This window comes from Arachis stenosperma, chromosome 1, assembly GCF_014773155.1.
Source record: "Arachis stenosperma cultivar V10309 chromosome 1, arast.V10309.gnm1.PFL2, whole genome shotgun sequence".
Classification (NCBI taxonomy): domain Eukaryota; kingdom Viridiplantae; phylum Streptophyta; class Magnoliopsida; order Fabales; family Fabaceae; genus Arachis; species Arachis stenosperma.
Window position 1 is genome coordinate 48,986,197 of NC_080377.1, and position 9,586 is coordinate 48,995,782.

At 33.0% G+C, this 9,586-nt stretch overlaps 1 long non-coding RNA gene across 4 annotated transcripts; it reads left to right on the plus strand.

The window, feature by feature from the left end:
- Window positions 1–3,177: 3,177 nt before the first annotated feature.
- Window positions 3,178–8,761, plus strand: LOC130962110 (uncharacterized). 4 transcript variants are annotated; one of them, XR_009079729.1, is made up of 7 exons: window positions 3,178–3,363; window positions 4,089–4,273; window positions 5,216–5,336; window positions 5,555–5,610; window positions 6,617–6,657; window positions 6,827–7,220; window positions 8,257–8,761. It is a non-coding gene; the product is annotated as an uncharacterized LOC130962110 (long non-coding RNA). The 4 variants fall into 4 exon arrangements; XR_009079727.1 differs by having other exon boundaries at window positions 5,251–5,336; window positions 6,818–7,220; XR_009079722.1 differs by having other exon boundaries at window positions 5,251–5,336.
- Window positions 8,762–9,586: the final 825 nt, after the last annotated feature.

Genomic DNA, 9,586 nt, shown 5'->3' on the forward strand with positions numbered 1-9,586 from the left:
CAAGCATCTCCATGCGCCTATCTGAAATTCCCACTATTAATTTACATAAGTATTTCTATCCCTTTTTATTAATTATATTTGATTTTCTAAATTCCATAATTTTAATCTGCCTAACTGAGATTTACAAGGTGACCATAGCTTGCTTCTTACCAACAATCTCCGTGGGATCGACCCTTACTCACGTAAGGTATTACTTGGATGACCTAGTGCACTTGCTGGTTAGCTGTGCGAAGTTGTGAAAAATTATATAGAAACCGTGGTATTGGCATCCTATTTTTGGCGCCATTTCCAGGGAATGAAAAGCAATGAATTTTGCAAAATGGAATAACAAAGGAATCACAATTTCGTCCACCACAACCAAATTTTTGTATGAAAGGATTATTATTGGTTTAGAAACTATACTTGCAACGAGATTTCATTAGTTAAATTCTAAACCACACAAAAATCCATTCATCACGCGTACGCATGACATGTCCGCATACGCGAGACTCATGGGTAGAGCCCAATGCTCGTGTTGCGTGGCATGTCGCATACGCATGAGTCCAAAATCCTTCAAAATGTTGTTATGTGGAGAAAACCAGTTTTACACGCCCAACTTCAAATGCACATAACTTTCTCGGAAAAAAATCATTTTTAACCCGTCCTTTGAACATCATAAACTTCACGGACCTAATTTTCATTCGAAACAAGTTTCACAAAAATTGGGGGTCCAAAAGCAAAGTTTTGGCCTATCGAAGTTGGTCAAAAATCCATTTTTACCACAAACCTTAAAACCCCAAATCCACCAAAACTCTCAATTAAAAATCAGTTGTATTACAACCAAATCAGTCCCAATGTTCCTAAATCATGTTCACATACTTTTCAATCATTCCACAACCTTCCAACATATAAATTCTCGATTCTATTCAACAATTCCCATTAAACTCAACTTTTTCATTGAACTCATCAAATCCTCTTGTTTTTCCCAAAATGTTCAACTTTCAAAATCCATCGAACCCCAACCATAACCATACTAATTACTCTTAATCTTTATCACAAGTTTCTCAATGACTTCACAAACACAATAGCACCTATTTCATCAATTAAATCCACAATTTCTACTCATAATTACCACCAACATCAACATTAAATATCAACATACATTCTCACTTTCTCAATCAATTTAATTCATAATCATTTCAACACATTCATCAATCCAGCAATTTTGACTATTTTCCATATACTAAGTCAATTATTTGCTCAAACAATCAATTCATACAATTTAACTTATCCTACGGTCATCTAACCTAAGTTTTCCCGTAACATTACATATTAGCTACGAGAAACCAAAATCATACCCTAGCTGATTTTTCTCCAAGCCGTAATACATCACAAAATCTCTTTTCTGCAAGCCTCAACGTCTCTATACCAACTTAACAAGCCTCAATTTGCCACAAATTTGTTCCAATTTATCAATATGACTCTAATCAATACAAAATTCAATCTAATTCTACATAATATACCAAAATCAATACTAGAATTTTCAATTATCTATATATCACAAGGGTTAGAGTTTTCTTACCTTACCTAACAATGATTGGGGGCAAAATCCAATAATTATCTAAGGTTAGATTGTACCTAAACTACCAAAATCATCAAAATCTCTCAATACACATACCCAAAACTCAAAATTCTAAAGAGGGAAGAACAGAGCATAAAATCAGATATTCTTACCACTTTGTTCGGTTAAAATCAAAGAAGACTCTGAGACGAATGCGTGGCCGCAAACGACTCGTCAATCGAAACTCTTGATTGAAAGTTATGGATGATTGAATGTTGGAATGAATAGTGAATAGAAGAGTTTTTGCTTCTCCTTCCCAAAATCAGCGTGGAACCATGAATGAGGGGAAGAGAGAGCTGATTGCATGCTTATATACAGGAGTAAGTGGGCTTCAGGTCACTTGGGCCCGGTTCACGCGATTTAGTTCGTCGACTCAATTTTGGGCCAAATTCTTTAAAATTAGTGTTGTAATTCTTATTCTAAATATTTTTACTTCTTCAAATTATAAAATTTAATTTTCTAATCTCCTTAACTCATAATTAATTTATTACTTAATTATCTGTTAATTATCCGGAGTTTACAGAAAAATAATACGAGAGACCCAAATTGGCTTGCAAGGAGGCACAGGTTGTGAAACAGATGGTGTGCATGATAAAACAAGAAATTTGGCACATGAAGAAAAGAATAATGAATCGGTCTTAGCGTCTCTATATGCACCTGACTTCGAGAACACCATTGAGAAGAGGTTGGTGCAACTTGGCTTGATAGGGCAAGGCAAAAGAGAAGAAAGAACCACATAAAAAGAATTAGTAACAAAGGCAAGAGAAAGAGCGACAAATCAAAAAAATATATAGAAGATATAAAAAGAACAAGTAAAAGAGCGGGAAAAAGTTTAAAGAAAAAGGGGTTTAACCACACATATATGAACCAAAGAAAACTTGAGAAGTCTGAAAAATAAAGTAGATTACGAACATGAGAATAATACTGATAGTGAATTGAAATATATAGAAGGAGAAACAATCAAGACTTGGAGGATTGGTTTTCAATTTATGTTGTGTTGTTGTAACGTGGAAGTAACTTTGGAACAACTTTAAAGGAAAACCATAAGTGAAAGAAACGTTTTAGAAGAAGTCAGCATAAAAATAAGATCTAGAGAAAAGAAGAGAATTGGGTCTAGTTAGAGTGGTGGTGCTAATTCATTGCAGTAATTTTATTTTCTTTGTGGTTAAATTTTTCGAAAGTTGAAAAAAGTGGATGGTAGGATAGTATGAGAGAATTCTTAAATTATAGTGACACAAAAAAGAACTTACTTTTAAATGTAGTATATTTTATTATAAGAAAATCATCCATTCAACAATATTTTTTTAAGCTATATTTAAAACATGTAATCTATTCTAAAATAATTATGTTTTTGTTTATATTATTTTTTTATAGTAAAATAAAAAATACAGTTATGATATTACTTAAAAAATGTCTCTTTAAATATTAAAATATCACTTATAAATATAATCTTATCTGAATATTTATAGTTATATTTTTTTTTACCTAAAAAAAAATACCTTTTAAGAGTACTCTATTTTTATATTTTAGGTGCACTTTAAAAGTGTTTCCTAATATAAGAACGCCAACGCCTAATGTTATTATTTTTTGTTTCCCTTTTCACGCTCTGAGAAGAACAAGCCCGCGCCAAGAGCAGTGTCTCCTTCGACACTTCACAAACCCGCGCCAAGAGCAGTGTCACTGTCATCTATTCTTCTTCGCTCGTCTCGCCGTCATCTCTTCCAAACCCGTCGCCCCTCATCATCGCGCTCACCAGTAGGCCGGTAAGCATTCTCTGCTTTGCTCCCTATCCTCTTTTACTCTTTCTCTCTCTCTCTCTCTCTTCAGTGTAGAAGAGGGTGTGTATGGCTGTGCTGATGATAATGAACAAGAATGGCTAGTGGTGTGTATCGATTTTCAGTTGGTTCTGTAAAAATTTGAGAGGTTTAGGGTTCCGATTTAGGATTTTTATTTTGGGGTCTCAGCTACTGGATATGCCACTGATAGAACTTGGGGGTTTTAGCGTTATACTCATTCGTGTTATACTATTAGTTGTGGATTTTTAGGTGTTTTTATTTCTAATATTGTTGTTTCTAGGTTTTCTAATTTGGGATTTTGTTTGTTTTTGATTCAGCATTCATGTGATAAAAATAATGTAGTCGTATACTATTTTCTGATTTCTAATGTCCTCGACCCCGAGTTCAATCTTCTCATGTAACCGAAAACTAATAAGCGAGAAAATTTAGGCTTTAGTCCACGATATTTTAGTTGTTAGTGATATGTTAGTATGATTGAAACCAAACATGCATTTGGTTACATATTTATATTGTGTAATTGGATACAGTTATTTTTGACAACTATATGTAGTCATATTAAAAAAAATTAAAGAAAAGTTTATGAGTGTATCATTGAGAGCATAAATATATGCTACTTAGGTCATTCTTTTAACTTTTTAAAACATATTTTGTATAATTATCTGTTTAAAATCTTAACTATGTTCTGGGTACAGGAATATTTAAAGGAAGAACCATATACAGCTGAAGAAATTGAGGCAATTACGGGTGAAAAGTTGACTTCACAGCAATGATGCTTATGTGGAAGTTTTGAAAGTTGCAAAGCACTACAAATTACATCAAGTTCTTTTCTAATCCCCATTAGCAAAGTGCCAACAAAATATCCAACAATAAAATGACGGTAATGTTAATTTTTAAATTGGTTGATATGTTAAATTTTAAATTACCATTTTTATCAACCTATCTTACAGTGAATTGAGGTAGTATCTGGGGAAAATTTGACTTTTTTTGTTGTCACACACCAAACTTCTATGGGTTGCTGTATTTCACTACCTGAGTTTCAAATCCTAGTGTAGTTTGATAGGTGATCAACAAATCCTTCATCTTGTGAAAAAAAAAAAACCTTCATCTTTGCCCATATTTTATTTGTTTCACCTGGTGACAGATTTTAGAAACAGATACTATCCACGGCTATTAAATATTAAGTTACAATCTAAAATTATCTATGCTGAAACACTTTATTAATAATTTTATAGTCTAATTCTGATGTATAGTCTCTGTTTTTATTTCCTCTGCTTTTGCAACGCTGCCTATATCATCTCTTTTTTCTTACCTCTTATTTCATGGTAAATCTGAGTGGACTTTTTTCTTTAGGGCTGACTAGGATTTTTAATGTTCTGTTTTTAAAATTGTTTAAAAATTTGAAAATATATTACTATTTTTACTTTTTTTCATTTTATTTTATTGCAAAATTCTGAAAATAAAAGACATAAAAAATAATAACAAAAACTATTTCTTCTGTTTGGTTTATTATATATACTAGTTATAGGTTACTTATATGGTACTTATATATGTTCAATCTCTACATGTGCAATCTCGCAAACTTTAGCCATTTGACAGTCCAACTTATATGGTACTTCTTTCTGTGAAACTTTGTTTCCTTTTTTTAAACAAATTGTTTGTCAAGAACTTCTTTTTGAATCTGTTATTTTGCTAAGTAGCCACGAAGATGGTTCAAATGTGTAATATATATAAAGAAGTTGATCAAGTAATTCTCTTATGAGTTACGATGTTTAGTCTCCACCAACAACCTTGTAAAAGTGTCTATCCTGTCCTACTTTAGATCTGTAGATTTGATAGATGCAAGCATTTGTGCAGAGATCAGAATAAGGATTCCCAAAACAATTGCATGGGACTACAATTTTGAACCAGCTCAGACAAATCCCTTAACCTTTACAGCTAAGGTAAACTATCCCTTCAATGACTTAGTATCTATCTATTCCCATCAATCAAACAAATTTGGGATATCAATGAACCTTTTGGTACAACGAGTAGGTTTATTTTTCTATATTTTTTAATCTGCAATCCATGGATGAAACATTTGCTTGTAGTTACTATAGAACAAGACGCCAAACATTTCTGTTTGTATGTTAATGGTAATTGACCTATGCCTATTCTGCAGCTCTAATGGAAGCTATTGAAGAGCCATTAAAAGCCGAAGGACATGGAGACTTGCAGGTCCATTTTGCTTCAAGTTTGAATTCATAAATGGTTACATGCTAGTTGCTGTTTTGGACTAATTAAATTTTGATAGTAACATGCCTTAATGCCCATCATTAAGAGTGACTATGAAATAAGAGTTTGGTTAGTCACATTTGATAGTTCAATAGATGAATTCAGTTTTACAGGTTTAGGATTTAGAGTTATCATATGAGATTTGAATTAGAAATCAATTCATTTCTTTCTATTTTCAGTTCTAAACAGGCTCTAATAGATCAATTTGGTACTAAAACAGAGAGGTAATACATTTTATAGTGTTAGCCAATAGTAACTGTGGCTTCATGTTCTACTCCATAATGCCTATAATTAATGAGATGTGGTTCTCGTATACTTAAAAGAAATAACATTGCATCTTAGCTATAGTTTTTTTGTCTAGTGATTCATTTGCATTGTTCATGTTTGGATTCATTTGCAGATTTTGTCATCAATATGTATTGTTCATGTTTGGCTTAGAAGTAACAGCTAACAAGTGCCTTTTCTACTTGGTTGATTAAGCAATTGTATCCTAAGTATGTCAAAATGTTATGTAGGCTTATGTGAAGATATCTCTGTTCCCACACTCTCCTTTCCCTTCTCTCAAGAATTTTCATATATGATTGACTGGTTTATAGTTTAGATTGTGAGTAGACTTAAATCTGCTTATGTGTAAAAACCAAGGATCTCCTATAAGTGATAATTAGACTTCATAAATACACATAAAACTTGTGGTTTATTTGCCAATGGAATTCAAGTACTCTCGGAATTCGCATTTATAAGTGAAGACAAAATAAATGTAAATAACCTGGTATGATTTAGTTCACTTTTGCTTTTGAACTGATATATATATATATATATATATATATATATATATATATATATATATATATATATATATATATATATATATGCTGTGGTTTAAGGTACCATTTTATAATTGCCTCATTCTTTTTCCTTGTTTTTGATTCGTTTTAATCATCTCTACAAGGGATGAAGCTGAACTGGAGTGTGTAAAGACACAGCTGAAAGGTACGATGGATTTATCTTATGTTTTGATGCGTTCGCATTTTTAGTAGTTTTTCTTGTATTTTTTTTTAGATTTTCATTAAGCTAATTACAGTTTCTTTCATCTAAACCGATTGATTTGAGGTATTTTCTGTTGCTAATATGTTTTCTAAGAACTTTTAAGGAAATACAGGAAGTTGGCGTGCCACTCCAAGGAATGGCGTTCAACGCCTTCCCAGATACAGAGAAGTTGCGTGCCACTCCAAGGATGGCTTTAACGCCATGAAGCCCAGCAAGCCAAGCAACAAGTTGGCGTGCCACTCCACCACAAGGGCATTTAAGGCCTTCAACAGAGCAACAAGTTGGCGTGCCACTCCACCGTAAGTGCGTGCAACACCCTCAACAAGACAACAAGTTGGCGTGCCACTCCAAAGTTGGTGTGTAATGCCTTCAATGATACCATGGAGTTGGCATGCTACACCAAGCCCAGGCATGTAACGCTTCCAAGCCCACAATAAGTTGGCGTGCCACGCCACAAGCCCAAGTGCCATGCCAATCAAGGCTCACTCCCAGATATGTAATTTCGGGTAAGATTAAGGAAGTTTCTATTAAGTTAGTATTTGATTTGATTTGCTTTTAATTAGAATTTGAATTTGTTATCTTATTCTTCCTAAAAGATAGGATAAAGATTGAGCTTTTGAATTCGAATTTTAGGTAGACTTGGGATATAATAAGCGAACGTGGTTCATAGAGGAGGAATTCGGAACCCTAGCAAAATCCTTTCATCTATTGTTTTCATCTTTCCCCATGAGTTACTAATTCCTCTTTGTTAAGAGTTAGGAGTTCTGTTTACTTTTTCATGGATTATTAATCTAAGCGTTATATTTTATTTTGAAGTTATGCATTGATCTATTTCCAGGATTGAGTTTTTGTTCTACATTTTCAAAATGTTAGAAATATTGAAAAATATTCTAATTAGAATTCTGTTACTACTTTGGGAAAACTAATATAGGAATTGGCTTGAAAACTTTTTCATGATTTTTTGATTTGACTGGGAATAGTATTTTAAAGAGTGTGCGACAATTCATTCTTACAATTCTCAATTTTTTAGGACAAGTTTTGAATGAGACATAATTTGAACTAGAACTACTTTTGAATATTATTTGAAGCTATATCAGAATTGTGCTAAACCTCTTTTCTTAATCGGTTAACCAAGGAATTGGCGATTGATTAATTAAAGATAAATTGAATTGTCAACGGATTGGAATTTAATTATCTATGATTTGTCATGAAAAGATCTTTGCATGCATCAAAATAGATAAACATAAGGTTTAATTTTCTTGGAAAATAAACATCTCCGAAACCCTTGACATTCTCAAACACTACTTTCTCACAATCAATCATTCAAGCAATCAAAGCTCCAAGCAAGACATGAATCCTATTCTCATTAATCTAGCTTTAATTGATTTAATTGGCGATTTAATAGGATATTTACTTGTTAAATCTATTAATCCTCATGAAAATAATATCGATTGACCATGGTATTGCTTGAACGATCTGGAGCACTTATTAGTATTTGTTTGCTTTAGTTTTCGCTCATCAAGTTTTTGGCACTGTTACCAGGAATTAACTGAGATTGAGAAAGAAATCATGAATCAGAAAAGAGGAAGAGGAAATGGCAGAGGAACTAAACAATGCAAGAAGGAACTTTGGGGACTTCACCACACCCACCACTAATTTTGAGTCGAAGCCTTCACCACCCTTGGGAACTTAATCGTCAAATTCATGATAAATAATCACTATAAACCAAACTCACTGTCATTATCAAATTCATCATAAGCCTTTGATAAAATAGATTCAATCTTAATCATAATCTTAATTAATTATGATTCCATCAGTTATTAAAACAACTATCAACGTTAATCCAACTACCATTGTTAAACCGTGAGCGGGACAAAGTCACTGTTCTTACTGAACTAGCATCCCACCACATCAATCATAATCTCATCTAATCCAATTTTGGAAAATATAACTCATCCTAACCCCATTTTTTTATTAAATACTCAATCTCATCATTTCGTTAGCAGGACTAAGTAACCGACTTCACTGTGAGTGAGACGAACCACCATCCCCGCAACATTTTCATCTAATTAATCAAAGTTTTTTTTGGAAATTAATTAATTCAATTCATTATATCCTCCCCTGGTGTATTCAAGGCTTAACATTTGGTAGTTCGGCTTAACATTTGGTAGTTTGACTCTATACGGAGGTTACAAGGGGCTACAAACATGTCAAGAAGACTAAATAGTTCAAAAACAGCATTTTATCAAAAATAGGGGAGTCGTGTGTACGCATGCCTTGTGTGACATGCAGAACCTGGTTCGACTACCAATTTTGCAAACTCTACATAATTTAATTTTAAACACAAATTTTTAAACACCCATAACTTTTGCTACAAAAATCGTTTTTCCTCTGTTTTGGGACGGTTTTAAAGTACTCATCACCAATTTTAATTCAAGACAAATTTCACACAAATCCGAACTCCGAGCGGGATGTTACGGCCTGTCGATGTTGTCTAAAAATCTCTTTTTACCTAAATTTTCTGGATAACTCAAATTTACCATTTCTCAATTTCACCTCTTTTAACACCATCATAAACCAAATCCCACCCATCATTTACACTTCATCAAGTCATCCAAACTCTCAATCATCAATCCCAATTCTCAATTTACATCCTAGCCATTTTGAAAACCAAAACCAACCAATTATCAATTAACCACTTCGAATTTACATCGTTTCCAAACTAAACATCATACCACAACACAATTCAACATATTAATACTAACAAACTTACCCATTTCCGGCCTCCGGCCCAATCTTCATTCAATAGCCGTCAACCAATCAAATTCACACATTTAACCATCATTCAATATATATCACCCAACCTCAACTT